The 16,660-nt window shown below is 45.0% G+C and overlaps 1 long non-coding RNA gene and 1 other non-coding gene across 11 annotated transcripts in view; one reads left to right on the top strand and one right to left on the bottom strand.

Annotated features, from left to right (window-relative positions):
* Window positions 1-16,660, bottom strand: part of LOC106014601 (uncharacterized) — a 193,600-nt gene that overhangs the window by 71,259 nt on the left and 105,681 nt on the right. The window lies entirely within an intron of this gene.
* On the top strand, window positions 10,501-10,572 carry TRNAG-UCC (transfer RNA glycine (anticodon UCC)). Its single transcript has one exon. It is a non-coding gene; the product is annotated as a tRNA-Gly (tRNA).

Here is a 16,660-nt window from a genome sequence, read left to right as displayed (position 1 = left end):
AGCTCCACCACAGGTCTGTTTCAAATCAGCTTGCTCCGCTCTGTGTCTACCAAAGATGACATTTATGAAAAGGGACTTAGGAACTTCTGAACTGAATGCACTGCTCTCTGTTTTCTAAGAAGCTTTCCAATACATTTTCATTATTGCCAGATAATTATAACTATAATTATTTATTATTCATTAATGTATCTCTCTGCCCTTGTATTATAACTAAGACTTTAATAAAAAAAAAAAAAGTAGATTTACAGTTTATAGAACACATCTTCAGATCACAAAACAAACATTGTATAACACTTAATTAACGACTGTCTCGACCTAAAGAAAATTCAACGTCTCCAATTTGTTGATGAGCAGAGTGATGCGGAAGATAAATCTTTTACTCAAAGCCACCTGGTACATTTTGACAGGAGCAGGATTATAACAGAGCAGCTCCCAGCTCCCCCTCCAGCACTTACTCCATGAATCCCCGCTGCCATCACAAGCTTCATAAAGTTTCACTGTGCAGCGCGAGGCTGCTGAATAGAGTATCATCTCCCTGGTGCATCAAAACCAGTATTTGAAACGCGCCAGCTGGCTCCTGTCCCAACATTAAATCACACCAGGCTCCCTGCTGCATGTCAATAGTTAACACACACAACGCCTTTTCTCTGAACCCTCGCATCTCCCTGCTCAACTGCTGGCGAGGAGGGAAGACAGGACTTGTACCAGAAGCACAGGCAGACTCGCGAGGCACTAAGGAATTGGGCTGATGATGCTGGAAGATGTTGCGGTCAGGACAAAAGCACTCAGCCCAACGTCCTACATCAAACTTAAGGTGGCTGCTACTTACGGTGGCTACCACAGAGCCCACATAGGACAACGTGGAGTGAGAGGACACTGCTGACACCCAGGCTGTACCAGGCTGCAGGCTCCAGCAACCATGCTCTGCTGCCCTCTGCAAAAACGTCATCCTGGATACTCACAGGCTGCAGTTTGCCTTGGTCACCCTATGCTGCTTTGTAGCTGCAGTAACTACAGCTTTGGATATTGCAGCTCTACATTTAACTGTCCAGATCCCCCCGAATGACCTCCTGGCTGCTGTGACAGGTATCCTGGCATCAGGAAGAGCCACGCTCCAGCTTAATGCTTAGCATGACCTGAAGTGATGTCTGAAGGGGAGAGGGTTTGGGTCTGATTCACAGAGATGCTGAGGTGCTTGTGCTGTTGTGTAAACCTGGAGAAAACAAACAGAAAAGAACCCTAAGCATCAGTTAAGGGAACTGAGGCAAAGGATCAACTTTCACCATCACCAGGAAGGGTGAACTAACAAAGAGAGGACTGTGCTATTCTTTTTCTTACCAGGCAAATCCACATCAGCTTTAACGTGTTGCATATACTAAACCATCAAAGCTTACTTTCAGATGTAGCCAACGTTATCGTGGACACTATTATACATCTGCAAGCAGAAACTTCCTGAGACGTGCAGCTCCTTGCACCCTAAAAACCCACCCAGCAACACGTTGTTACTGTTATTGCTGAAAACAGGCTGCAAAGGCAGCAATGGAAGTAAACCTGCTCTGAGTACAAAACCGGCATGCAAAGATTGGCGAGATTGGCACTAGCAGGGGACAAACGCAGATGTGCACAACATCATTCTCTGAATCCCGAGTACTAGCGATTTGTTAAATCAGCACCACAGTAGATTGGAAAGTGAGAGTTTCTGAACCTGGTCTTCAGCTCTGATAGGGGCAGGAATTTCCCAGTGACAGCGTCTCTTTCCTCAAACCCACAGCAGAATCCTGCAGGGCACCTCCTCAGTAACGCAGACTGTCACAAGCACGTAGAACACGTCCCCTGTATCTCCAGTGGCTTCCAGCAGAAGATGCAGTCAGTCTCTGTCTCCATCCTTACCTTAAAGCTGCTCAATGCCTGTGCTCTGAAAAATGCAACGATGTGAACTGAAGGCTGCCACGTATAACAAATACCACCAGGAATTAAGGACCACCACGATCCCTGCTGCTTTCAGTACTGCATTTAGGGCACGCTTCCACCTTTCCTGTCAAACATACACACGGAGTAGCACAAACATTTAAACCCAGCAAAGCAAGGCAAAGCCTCCAGCCAGGCTGCCCAAACAGTAGAGCATGCAGCCAGAGACGAGGCTCTTCCAAACGAAGGATCAAATTAATAACCCCCCGGCGCATTAACCATATCTCTCAAGGCACTACTGGTAGCTGCTGAGGACTACACTGATAAGGGATATGTAAGAAATAGGGCAGAGGAGGACGGTGTAATGGCTGAGTAATTTCACTGGGAATCAGAATGTTTGTTTGCTATTTTCATTTGCCACAGGCAGCCCATATGATACCACCAGGCCAGTTACTTTATTTGCCCATCAGTTTTCAAGCAACATAACGGCAAGTATTGTTCTTTCCCCATCCCTGCATCTCTCTCCAAAATCCCACTTTACTTCTTCTCCTTACAGTTTGTGCTGTAAGCTCTCCAGGACTGTCACACCGCGTGTCACAGACTGTGCACCTTCACTCAAGATGCTGGTAAAATGCAAAAATTTCTGTTTTTTTTTTCAGCAAATAGGCTTAGAAATCAATGTCGATCACACCACCATTCTCCATTCATTATTCGTTAATAAAATCTATTTTACTAGTATACTCATACAAAATAATATTTCAGACTACCTTGTAGTGGAAAAGGCTTTTTTTTTTTTGGTAATTTTTTAAAATCTAAACTGCCCGCCTGTGCACAGCTCCTGTACTGGGACACATCACCCTTGATTTGGAAAAAAGACTCGATTCCCCTTGCTCCGGGCTGCTCGGAGAGGCGGCCCCGACGTGCTGCAGGCAGACCAAGGCGGGCGCAGGCTGGCGGCGTGAGCCTGGAGCCTGGCCCCGAGCCCGGGCGCGTCTGAGCCGTGAGAGATCTGAGAGCCCAAAGGTAGGCAGGAGCAAAGGAAAGGAAAATAAATAAATTAATCAGTAAAGGGGGGTGCTTACAGGAGGGCTGGGAAAAGGAAAAATACAGGCCCTACCGGAGCTTAAAACTTTGTTCTGCGTCCAAAATTCAAAAGCAGCTCTTCTGTGGGTTGGCTCCTGCTTCCCTACAAACAAGCTGGCTCTGCTCATTACCTGCCTTCATTTCTACAGTCACCAGCAGTGCCAGCACCCGTGCAAATCCCTGCCCTGCTGCTTGCCGAACATTTAAGGGGCAGATTGCTATGTGCAGATTGCGGGTCGGGCGCTTGTGAATAATCTCCTGTCAGCCACCAGAACACCTCTCCCTCCCCCCCGCAGCCCCTTCCCCAACACATGACGGTGCCACCACCCCATGGGTAACCCCGAAGGCATCCACGCTCACCCCAGAGCATCCCCGATATGAAGGGAGCCCGGCCCCAGGGCAGCTCCCCGGGCACCCTCCAGTGCAGTGAGGCACCCAGAAAAAATCCGGGATCACCCTCCCTGCAGCCACCAGCCTTTTTCAAAGGCACAACTTTGCTCAGAACAAATGCAGCGCGATTCTAATTAACCCTCAACTTGCTAAAATTGACTATTTTAACAAGTAACTGTAGGCTAATTTATGCATCTTACAGACTAGGCTCTATGAACGGGCACAGGCACCCTGTGTGCAGTACAGGACTGTGCTGTACACGCGGCGTACCACGGCGGGAGGCGAGATCGATTACCCCAAGCTGGAAGCCGTGAGTCCTCCCCACCCCACACGAAGACATGAGGAGTTCAAGCCACTTTCTTCAAAATAGCCCAACCTGTGACCAGCCACTGCCATCCCCACTGTGCGCACCAGTTAAACCATCACAGCCACTGAGGCCTTTGAAGACACACATTACAAAGCCACGTTTCTTTACAGAACACAAGACATCTCATTTTTTGTCTTTATCACTGCTAATTCCAGCATTATCATCGCATTAATTCCTTCCAGGTTACTCCTGATGAGCACCTGGGAGGTTCAGATTGCTCCTCTCCAAAAGCATTCAGCTGAGGTTTACCCCAAATCATTTCAGCTTTCTCGTTTGCTGCCCGGACTGACTCCTTGTTTTCCCTTAGTGTTGCTCTGCCTTCCTTACAATTCATGGAAATACACACTAGCAAGTGCAAATTGCTACAAAAAAAGAGGGACAGCTCAGTGCAAGTGCAGAAGTCATTAAACACTAGTGAGAGATGCCTGAGTAAGGCCACAGGAGCAGGCAATGCGATGCTGATGGCTGCTAATGCATCACCGGTGTTACGGCCACAGGCCAAAAATGGAGACACACAGTTTCGGCTGGACATCTCACCTTCTCAGAAGCATGTCCTCTTTTTTGGTTTGGGACAACTTTTTAAGTGACTAAGGAGCAGGTTACAAATTCACGCTCTTTAGTAGTTTTCTTGGTGAATTTGGCACACAGGCGATCACAGGGAACGTTCCAATTTTACAGCAGAATCAGCAAATGCAAATCTACCGTACAGCTTTAAGTCTCCCACTGTCACCCAGACAAACACACGACATTGTGCACCCAAAACCAGTGCTGAGACAGGCAGCACGAGATGCCAGCAAACCACCTACAGCTGCAGAGCTGCTCCCTGAAGAAACGCACTAAAAATGAAGAAATCAATAACATAATGAGCTTTTCTGCCTCATCATGTACCAATCAGGACAGTAACAAGAAACAAATTGGGAAAATATTTGGAACAATGAAGAGGCTCATTTCTTGTGATCGGGGGAACCGCTCGCGCTAACAGATGCAGCTGAAGCTGCTACACTTGGGGCTCCGGTTACTGAACTGACCCGGTGAGGAAATCAATGCAATTAAGAGCCAGGTCTGGCTTCTGTATTCCTGCATCACGTGTGGTCTCTTTATGGAAACCCAGCTATTACCTCAATTTTGGACATTACTGAAGATGCGATATAATAATATCTTTTGATATAAAAACACGAGTTGTAACAAAGCCACAAAAAAGCCTCAGCATAAGCCATGCTGCCTGGAAAGCAGGCAGAGCCAGCCCTGCAGTCACCTTCCAGCAAGCAGAGCGAGCCCAGCGGGAGGAACCCGGGTGTGAAGGCAGCGGGGGTCTCAGCTCCAAGCACAGCTGGCCGGGGCTGTACGGGCATTCGCACAACCAGCCAGTGTGTGAGCAGTCCTGCTTTGCCCCAAGTTCCACAAAAAATAGTTAAGAAAAGAAGAAAGGGAAAGAAAGAAAAAAAAAGACTCATCACACTGTTCTGCAGACTGATGGGCACCCACTGGAGCACTGAGCTTAACTAGAGGACAAGGGGGGCACATCGGTGTACTGCTGTTTGTCCTGGGCATCACCCTGAAGGGCCCCTCTACTGCAGCACCTCAGAGGCCACCCCAGGGGCACCAGCAGATCAGAGCTAACACCAGGTAGTTCCAGGCTGCTCTATGTGGACTATTCTGTTTGTTTTTTTTCCTTCATAAACATGGTTCCAAAAATCTCCCCTTCAAACTTAACTACTTCACCAGAACAAGAGGTGCTTTTATTTTGCGTGGTGCACACATGCAAAAAAGCTTGGGATCCCTGATGTTCAGGTAATCCAGAGAGGATTTTGTATGCCACAGAGCCCTTGCTCCCCACCGCCTCTCTAAAAGGTGCTGATGTCCTACAACTGTGCTGTGCTTGCCTTCCCCTTGTGAAAGCTGCACTGTGCCAGGTCTTCCAAAACTCTACCAAAATATATATATTTATATATTGCATATGCAAAAATAGATTATATTTAGGCAGCTTTCTTCTATGACTGCAGAAATAAACCTTTTTTTTAAGACAATATTAAAAAATGGAATGCAAATGTAGTTCCACCTGCCATACCATGCACCAATGGCACTTGCTCCAGAAGTATGCAGCGAGACAAGCTCAACTCCTCTGATTCTGCAGTGGTTCTCCTCAGTTACATGTACAGATGCACTGCTGTAAAGTTCATGAAACTCTTCAGTAGCAAACCAGGACCTCACAGAATCACAGAATTGTAGGGGTTGGAAGGGACCTTGAGAGATCTTGAGATATCCCTGCATTTTCACTCAGCAGATGCAAGATTTTAGTCACTCATTATGAGGGGCCTGTTTGTCTTCATTACCAGAAGCTCCTTTAGGTTCACTGAAGTGAGACAGGGAACAAGATAAAGGACAGTGATTTCTAGGTCTTAGCACAATTGTATGTTAACAACCCAAAGATAAGGGAACAAAAGACTGTATGAGTAGATAATGGAACCAGCAACAACTGGCCTGACTGCTGAAGTCTGTCTAAGAAAGGCCAGAAGATAAGCAGCGAGGAAGACTTCTGGCCTTCAGCGAAAGACCACCAGGGTATGCCAGATGACCGACCACCCAAGGACACCAGTACACATACAAATAGAGACAGAACCTACATTAATGATTCTTTGGAGACTTGATGAGAATAAAAGAGACTTACAGAAATGAAATTAATATGTATTTGTCCCACTAATACAAGCACACTGCCAATAACCGTTGGTGCACAAGTTGGGTGGAGTTATCCCCCTGGTGTCTGGCGTGTGTGCTCAGCACAGAACAACGTACCTACTTTACAGCTTTACAGGCTGTTGAGTCAGCTTCCCACAAATCAGAAGAACTTGCAATGCTTGAATGCTGGTAGAGCAGAAGGGGCTCGGAAAGCCTCCTCCAGTCACCCACACAGCTTTGCACTCTCAGGCCATAAAATCCACACGGTACTGATGCAATTATGAGCTTAGAGACAGCATCATGCAAAGCTGGACTGACAGCACAAAAGCACACTTTGCTTCTGTTTTGATGACCGTCTTCACAACAGAAATATTTTTTCCTTTTCAAAAGTAAAGCTTCATACTTAGAACATAATGCAAAAAGTAGCAAAAGCCAACATGGGAAATGAAGGGCTCTGAGTAGCGACTTGCTTTAGAAGCATCTTCCAGCATCTGTTTGGAAAAAATAATCCCTAAGTAGCGCAAAGTACACGACATATCATTAATAGCATAAATGGGGCATAACTTCAATACAGATCCCATCTCAAATATCATCAGTCTATTCATTTCTGGAAAGAAAGAAAGAAAAAGTACCCCACAGGTTTTTTTCACACACAGAAGTCGCAGCGCTCAATGCAAGCTCGAGTTGTGCAGAACTCCAGAGTCCAGGATTTAAATTCTTTTTAGTTGCTAGAACTGCTTTTTCTTGCCTCTTGATAAAGCACTGGATGTGATGGTTTGTTTGTGGCTGTTTTTTGTTTGTTTGCTTTGTGTGGTGTTTTTTTTCCCCTTCAGTATTAGGGCTTGTTTTTCGGCAGACTTTTTATTCACATAATCCAAAAAAACATACAGACAGATTTTGATCAGTGTTTTGGAGCCACCATCATTTTTGACTGTCACCAAGAGAGAAAAATTTCAGCCTAACAGATAATTTTTTCCAAAGGTCCTGAGCTCCAAGAGCAGTGTCACAACGGGGGACGTTTTGCAGCCTTAAACGCAGAGCGGTTGCTCCTGGCGCCTGCTCCATTACGCAGATCTTGAGAGCTGCATGTAGTGAAGAGGCACAATAGATTACAGTTAATCTTTTTTCTCTCTTTTTAACTAAAATTATATGCTGCAGTCCATCAGCCAAGTTCCCTGGCTAGAGACAGCTAGAGCTGTATCTGAAGGAAACTTTGTCCTCATGCTGCAAAAGGAAACCAAAAGTAGAGGCCTTGTCAGTCTGGGGCTTCCCTTGCAGCCCACTTATAATGAACGTAGGAAAGGACATGGTGGCCTACTTTTAAAGGGGGTATTTCTGCCAAAGCCCAAAATAATAATAAGAAAAAGATATATGGTGTAACCAAAAAAATAAATATCTTTAAGTTATGGAAATTATGACTGATGACATCTCTTGCCCCTGTTGCCTGTGATCTATTTGAACATATACAAGACCTTAATTATAGCCTTGCAGTAAATGATCAGGCTTAAAACATGCTCTCAGCCCAAAAGGAGGAACAAATCCAAGTGCAGGAACTGAGCTGTATTAAGCAGAAGTATCAAGGTACTGAAGGGGACACTGCACCCAGTGAATAGGTTGACTCAAAGGCATCCACATGTGTCCTGTTGCTGTTTAAGAGGGGCAACACATTCTCACATATCAAGCTTTTATTATTCCATCCTACTTGGAAACAAACAAGTTAGCCTTTCCTCATCATATACATGTAAAACTGAAAACGTAAAAGAAAACAGTTTAAAAATGACCAAGTTCCTCAATATAAAAATGAAACAGTGGTGCCAGCAGAATTATTCCACATCCTTACTCCTACCTGAGATGAAAACATCACCTACCCTCCTCACAAAGCAAATGCTTTCCCTAAAGTAAAACAGTGCACAGACAAATGCCAACACAATCAGCAGGGCTGGGTTTTTCTAGACTAAGTCATTCAGGGACCCTGACTTGAGATGTCCTGAAAGAGCAGTAGTCTCAGAAACCCCAGACTCCTGCTCTTTGGCAATCACATTACCTGAAAGCATTAATTCAAACACCCCAAGAGCAAGGTGCTCAAGCATGCAGCTTTTCTGAAGGGCTCAGGCCAGAAGGATAAACCACTTCTCCCCTTCCACGCTAACATGTGCTGCAAAACTCCTTACTCCTATGGTATATCAGAGGGAAGAACAACATGTGCACTGATATGATTGGCAATTTTCCTCTATTCTCTGCTAAAGAGGACCAGATAGAAAAAAATATATATACATACACACACACACACACACACATATATATATATATATATATACACGGAGAACTAATCTCCCCCTGAAACAAGGAATTGGCCAGAAAAAGTTAGCATATAGCAAGGCACATTAGCAATGTGACACACATACTCTGGCAGAGGTGGAAAGGAAGTTCCCTGAGAAAATGTGGGAGGGGGTTTTTGGGGGGTGGAGTTTGTACAATTCTGAAACATTTTCATTAAAACTTGAGTGTTTTAATGAAATATGATGACTGTGGACTCTCAACAGCAACAACAGGGAATACAGAAATCCCAAGAACTGAGCTCAAATAGAAGCTCTCAGAACTCCTGGAAGTGCCCAAGGTGCCAAGCCAGGCTCACAGAATGGAGTTCTCCATGTTTGAAAGAAATCATATTTTTAAACAGAACAAATCTGCCTTTTCCAAAGCATTCTGTTACTTTTCTATCTATAGGAAGATGCTCGCTATTTACTGTTACCTCTTGTACTTTCCTTAACGCCATCCAGACTACTGGGAAGAAGAAGCCACAACACGCACACTATTATCCTTGTTAAAATTCTAAAAGGCGTTAATTGTAATTATTCTAAAGCATCATTATCCTCTTCTCAGAACTCATCTCTTGTGAATACTAAAATTCTCATGCAAAACTTTAATTACTCACAAACAACCAGTGAATATGAAAGTGAACGTACAGGTGATAACACATCCAAAATGTTGGGGGTTTGCATCTTCAAGGGCTGAAAAATCCATTTCCATCATTCCTGTCTTTGCAAACAGACAGCTTTGCTTTGAAAGAAACAAACACTTCTCCACTGACGAAACATACTGGACTATAATTAGTTGTTATAAAGAGCAGAAACACAGTAAATGATGACTACCACTTCCAAGGTGAGTCCACCTCTCTCCTTCCTTATGTACGTATTACTCACTGAAAAAAGTAGAAGTCGTTCATCTTTCACACTAGGTTTTACGGTAGTAAGTCTTGAGACTTGTGTTTCTAGACACAAAATGAATGCTTTGTTGTAAAATCATTGTTTTACTAAATTACAGACATACAGAAACAGATTTTTCAAAAATGATTCAGTTGTGATACAATAGCACTTGTCAGCAAAAACATTCCAGCAAGCTTTACTTGGCACAATTACTCATTAACATTATTTTACCTTAAAAGGGGTCTAAGAAACAAAGCTAAGGTCTATTCTTACCAAAACAATGAGGTGGGGAGGGGGAAAATCTTCAGCAAGATGATGACAAAGGCTGTCTTTTTTTTTTTTTTTTTTTTTTTTGCAAGGGTGCAAGAGCACTTGGAGACACCCAGAAAGTAAACAATATAATCTGAGCTTACACATGACTACGTCAAATTCCTGACCATCCTTTGAAACAAGCAAGTAAGACCCTGCACAGCCTGGAAGCACAGGCAGGCCAGAAAGGCTCAACGCACAGCTGTGGTAGGGTAGGAACAAAGAAAAGGGAGGTTGGGAGGGGAAGCAGCCATCCTGTACCCCCCACCGGGCCAAGGCATCTCAGGTTGTCCTCAGCACAAGCAGACCCAAGGTCCATTTTACCAAAGATCCCTGAATTCAGGCTTACGGAGGGAGGTTCTCAGACGCCACCACATGTAAGTACTTCTGCCAAAACCTCAAACACAGAACTGGTTTCAGCTCCCAGCCTTGCCCAAGGAATCCTCAAACACCTCTGAGACGGTCCCTCACCATCAGAACAATGGTACTGAACAGACTTCGCAGTGGATTTTTACAGGAATGACTGAAATTTGGCAAGAAACCTCAGAGGCTGCACCGAGCGCGTTGGTGGTATAGTGGTGAGCATAGCTGCCTTCCAAGCAGTTGACCCGGGTTCGATTCCCGGCCAACGCAGCACAAATTTTATGATGGTTGGACCAGATGAACTTGAAGGGCTTTTCCAACCTTAATGATTCTGTGATACTTCAACTGGGACATAGAGGACTGTGCGAAACACTGACTGAAGCTTGCAGGACTGTCAGAAGCAGAGTGCAAAGGCCCAGACCTAAAGGCCACTGTAAGAAAATAATGCATAAGGAGAAAGTCTCTTCACACCACATACAACAGCTCCAGCATTCCTGGTCCCACGAAGAGAGCTGAGTATTGTGGCTGGACTGCCAGGAAAAAAAAAAAAAAAAAAAAAAAGCTAATTTGCAACCAGCGATAAGATGTACATCCAGGTAACCTAAAGCTGACCGGACTTCACCATACAGGAAGGCCCCTTCCCTTCCACATTCACACTTAGTTCTGTGTAACCACCCTGAAGCAATTCCCTCTGCAGCAGGCTGCCACCTTCCTCAGAAGCACCAAGTGTTGGTCAGTGCTAACATCAGCAGGCAAAACCAATCGGGGCAGCGAGACCTGAGGCAAAAACCCAGAGGTACCTACTGCTTACTGCTCGGGATGCATGCCCACATCAGTTTTCACAGTCAGAACGCATTTTTTTTTCCTCCTCCATTTTGCAAACAAAGAAAGCTCTTTAATATTGGAGAAGGGGAAAGAAATAAGTTGCAAGGCCAAAGGAGCACTGTGAACATTGACTGCAACCACCCACATAAAAGAAAACCCCACCTCCAGCGGAGGAAGTTTAGGCCTCCCTCTCTTCCACGTAAGTAAACACGATTTTGCTCAGTACCTCGCAGCTGACCTAGAGCCTGTTTCTAAACAGGCCCAATCTCAAGTTAGACTCCAAGTGATGATGGATTTATCACTTCCCTTGGTAAACTGCTCCTATAGTTAATTATCCTTACTATTTAAGTCACGTCTCATTTCCAGTTTAAAAAATTTGCTCAAGGCCTCCTAATATTTTCTCGACAATGTGTGTCTATAACCGTGTGCCTTTGTGCGCACACAGACACATGCTTAAAACAATCCCACTGACTCCTGAAAAAAGGGTCTTCCTCACATGCAGGGTTGTGCTGGATCTCCGAGGTAGGCCTGAGGTTGGATTTTAGTTCAGAAGTGCTGCTGGAACAGTACCAGACCTAGGCCAAAAGATCTCAGCACTCCTCGAGGCTAGGGGCATCCGAACAAAAGCACACTGACAGCCAGCACCTGACTTTCCCTTAAAAAAATAAAAACTGCAAGATTGCAAAACATTTTCTCCTACTTTGTTAGGCACAGAATTAAGGGCATATGTGAACTTTATCAATTACGACTACGTATTTGATGTGATAACTATTAGAAGGCTGGCCACTGCTTACACATCCATTAAATGTATGCTTTTATGCAAGCTTATCCATGGACTACGGAATGGCTTCAGAACAGACACTTCAGCCAAGGTATGGTCAATGATAATTTTTGTTATTTTCTAAAGGTCCCAGAGGCTCTACGACTTTCCTTTGCGATCCTGACAAGCTCGCTATTTTTAATTTTCTGAAGACCTTTGAAAAGGCTGGAAGATAGGGGAGGTATCGAGGAGACAACAAGAAGAGAGAGCAAGCTTCATCCCCGCTTCAGCAAAGTTTCTGCTCTCCAGCTGCAGTCTCTCTTCACAGACGATGAATCATATGCCTAGAAAGAAACTACATATCTGAATAAACCACACTCAGTTACTGTCTCTGTTTGGTTATATATTAGGTAAACCTAACCAATCTAAGCTCATCAGCTGACACAGAAGCCAGCGGAATTAAAATGCAGACATACAAAAATTCTTGTAAATTATTAGTAGGGTCACGCAAGGCCTTAAATATTGAGGAAAGCAAAACAATCTATTAATAACTGAAACACTGATAAAGTTTCTGCCTAGTCTAGAAGAGAAGAGAGAACCATGAGGTAAAGTTTCCAACTTTTTGTGGTCTGAGTTTTTAAATCTGATATGAAAACGCTTGCATGCCTCCATGTCCTGGGACAACCAGGCCTCGGGGTCCGAGAGCCAGTTCAACTGGGGGTAAGCGACTTAAGGGATTATGTATGTGGGGGGAAAATAAAGGTAAGCAAAACACTATAAATTATTCCAGTCGTACGTGAAGTGAAGCACGTGTTTATGCAACACCAGAAGCGGATGAGCTGGCAACAGAGCGTGACCTGCCTGGTCCGACCACTGCAGTTTCTGCGTGCACTGCTCCTTCCATCAGACCTTTGTCATTTTCACTAGCGGCAGGGCTAGAAGCACACAGTTCAAGTTCAGGCACGCTGTCTGCAGCTATGGGAGGATTGCCGTGAAAGAATAAGCAGGGTGCACAAGGCAAAGAGTAACAAGGGCACGTCCCATTCCGCTTCCCGCCTCAGGAGGCGATGCTGTGCTCAGTGCAGAACAGAGGTACCTCTGCTGCTACCCTCCGGGTCGGGCAGCCCAGAGCGTGCTGGTGTGAGCCTGGATTGCGTGCAGTCAAACAGGGTTTTTGGGGAAGGCTACAGCATTGTGTGCAGCCATATACAGTGTAACCTGAGCCAATCCAAGTTTGTGTCATCTCAGGTCAGAAATTATAGGGAAAGAAGAAGCTGTGGGTTTTATTTGTTTATTTGGTTTAAATATGCGGCCAGTGCAAAGATCAGTTGTCAAATGGAAAATGTTGGTTGAGAAGTATTGAAAAAGGAAACAGTCCCATGAGAGGAGTCCCCTGTGCCCCAGCACAAAATCCACGGGTCCCCGGTCTCTTTTAAGGCTCTGAGCAGGTCTAAACCAGATTCCCTACAGATCCAAGAAAAACTGCTTTGTATTATATTTAAGTCCCTGCATTAGACTCTAGAGCTGCAAGGCATAAGCTGGTTTGCATCAGAAAGAAGTCCCCCTTAACACCAAGTTATCAGATAACTGTCCTTCCCAAACACAAACTTCCCCTTCAAGTAGCATCTGGTTCTGGCCAGTGGGCTGAATGAACTGAGGCTGATTCCTAGCACTGATTCCCACAGCGAGCTCCCAGAGAAAATACTGCTCAGAGGCAGCCACCTCCCCATGCAAGCACAGGCAGCATTCTGAGCATTCCCACTGCTGTGTCACACCTGCCTCGAGGCTCCGAATCCGGTTCACTACCTGCTTGCTGCACACTTTCACTTGGTAATTACCCTGTTCTGGGACAACCTCCGTAGGCCTCCCAAGAGGACAACGTAGGCTGTGGTTTCAGCACACTCACGTGCACGTCTACCCCCCATGGAGACAGCTGTGGAGTTATCTACCTGATGCGGCAGAGTTCATCGCTCATCAGCTTTAGAGAGGGTACTAGCACTGGGTGGAGAATGCATGCAGATCTTCACAGCAGCCCCAGCACTGAATGATTTAGACAGTCTGACACCAAGCTGAATCTCTAAAAACCAAATGGTGATGCAACATTTTAGGAATACACAGATTCATATCAGCTCCCCACATCACGCAGTGCAACCCAGCACAGCCAGAGCCTCAGCTCCGAAGTTGTCACCATCTCTCCACCACTCAGCTGGGAGTCTGCAAACCAGCCTGCCTGTGAGCAGGGAGCACTTCTAGGAACATCTCAACCCCACTACCCCTGCCGTTCAGCCTGCGATACCCAGGTGGAAAGCAACATCAACTAGTTAAGTGGAGATCAGAAGACAGAACCAGAGGGTGTCCGTCTGTCCCTCCTTGACAGATCTGTCAGATGAGTTCATTTAAATGAGGGTTTTGCCAGGAAGAAGCTGGTGAGTGCTGCGAAGCAGCGATGGCCCGCCAGCCCTGCCAGAGAGCCACAGGAATGTTGCCTCGATGCCTCAGCTGGCCGCCGTGTCTAAATATACATGAACAAGGAAACTGAGCCTGTTTAAATGCAACAGCCGAATCTGTGCTTTTCCTCCTGAGGAACTGTTTCCACCACTCTCTACACAAAAGATAGCACGGTTCGTGGCAGTGCTGCGTGGAGGTAGAGGAGATGAAACGCAATGCCTTTTATCCCTCATTCAGAAACAGCAACCCCCACTGGGCAACAAAAGGGTGCTCAGTTACCCTGAAGACTAGACCCTGTTGGAATTCAGTTACTTTGTCCAATAAGTAAGGCAAAGAAGCAGCTTCATGTTTTCCTGTAAGCCTGATGATCTAAAAAGTTATTTTAAATATAATGCTATTAAAAAACACCATTAATTTTCAAGTTCACCTAGTATTTGTTTTCCATACGAAGTACCCATGATTTTATTCCCTTTCTTTCACGACATCTGAAATAACGTGAGTGATGTTCGAGGCACGGCATCTACCATGGCCAGTTTGTCCACTTCCTTGATGTCAAAAAATAAAAACCAAGAAACTGAGTCTGTTTCAGTTTACCCCAGGTACTATTAACATTTCGTCCTGCCCATTCATAGGGTAGCGTGCAACCTGGAACAGGACAGGTCTTCTGGGGAAGGTGAATTAAAATAACAAGAATAAATTTGGTAACATTTTTAGAAGGGGCTCCAACCCCAAATGTAAATAATAACTTGCCAGTGATGGGTTGATTTTTGCCCCTACTTTCTTGAAGCACAAATTATAGCCAGTATTTCTGTTCTTAGACACAACCTTCAAGTATTATAGATCCGTGCTGACTTACAACAGCAAAAGATTTTGTTCATTATACATACTCCTGTGACTAATACATTTCAATAGAAGGCCGAAGTCCAAGCAAGTCAAGGGAAAAACAAGTTATTACAGTAAAGACACCCAGTCCATAGGCCAGCTGAGCAACCCTTGAATGAAATCCAGAAGAAAAAAGCCTGGACTTGGTCCATCCGCAGCTCCCATGGGACTGGAGAACAAGCAGCAAATGCCAGACTGCAGTTCAACCTTGCTTTTATCTCTCCCACCTTGTTCCCATTCTCAGAACGGCACCAACAAGATGATGAATGTTATTCTGCAGTGACCCCTGCTCCGGAGAAACAGCATGGCAAACACTCCCACTCCTTTCATTCCCAACCCCTTTTCTTCTAAAGAATCACTTTGAAGGTTCATAACATTCAGCCCTGGAGGCAAGAGGGTTTTTCCAATGTAAATTTCTTCTGGTCACTGCAATATGAACAGAAATCTTGGGCAGCTCCGTTCTGCGAAAGGGTTTTCATATTTCCTTTGCCTGCCCAGCTATTTATCATTTTCCAATAATCCCATGCCCTGCAGACAAAAACACTCAGCAAATGGCCTCACCTCCCTTCCCCCTACCCCCAACACAATAATGTTTCCATGCCTGAAAGTCTGTCCGTCAACGCTGATCGGAAAGAAGGATGTTTATCTCTACATATGGCAAGCCACAAAAGTTAGAGATGGAAAAAGATCTATTAGATCATTGAGTCCGAAGCTTTGCTAGTGAAGGACAGAGCCCCCAGAGAATACAGAATTGTTTTTAAACAGATGCAATAAATCGTCCTTCATGATGTGGTGGCCAACGGAGATATTTCACATCCTTGACTTTGAGGCAGGAGATGCTGCAATGTGGAAGTTTTTCTCCTTTCCCAATAGATTCATGATACTAAATTTGTTGTTGGTTTCCGCTAATATGCTCTATTTTCCAAAAGACAGACCAACCACAACCAGAATTCTTCCGTCACTGCCTGATCCTAATTTATTTAAGATACTTGCTGAAGTCATCACTTGGACTGCTCTCAAATGACCCCAAGCTAGGATCACATATGGAAATATGGAAAAGCAATATGTTGCAACAATCCAACAATATCCTTCCAATTAAATCTTAAACTTTGGTAGGTTCAGGCGAACACCACCTTGGTGCCCTCATATCTCTCTCTTGTTTCCTCAATGATAGATTTTGGTTATGGGCTCACACGCCAATTCAGCGCTCTGAAAATGCCCTAGATGCACCAGGACCAAACACACAAAATGAAGCTTCACCTCTAGTCTCTGTTGCCATTCCAGGAAGAGGGAGGACACAGCCAGAGTTTTGCTCATGAGAAATACAGGACAGACATCTCTCAGAGCAATTCAGGTGACTAAAAAAAACACTGAAACACCTCCTGAGAGTTACCCATTCCTGTAACACTCGCATCTAGGCACAGCTGCTGGTTGTACCTAACA

Source organism: Anas platyrhynchos, chromosome 21 (assembly GCF_047663525.1).
Source record: "Anas platyrhynchos isolate ZD024472 breed Pekin duck chromosome 21, IASCAAS_PekinDuck_T2T, whole genome shotgun sequence".
Taxonomy (NCBI): Eukaryota; Metazoa; Chordata; class Aves; order Anseriformes; family Anatidae; genus Anas; species Anas platyrhynchos.
The sequence above is the reverse complement of the archived record's forward strand: the minus strand, read 5'-3'. Positions and strand labels throughout refer to the sequence as shown.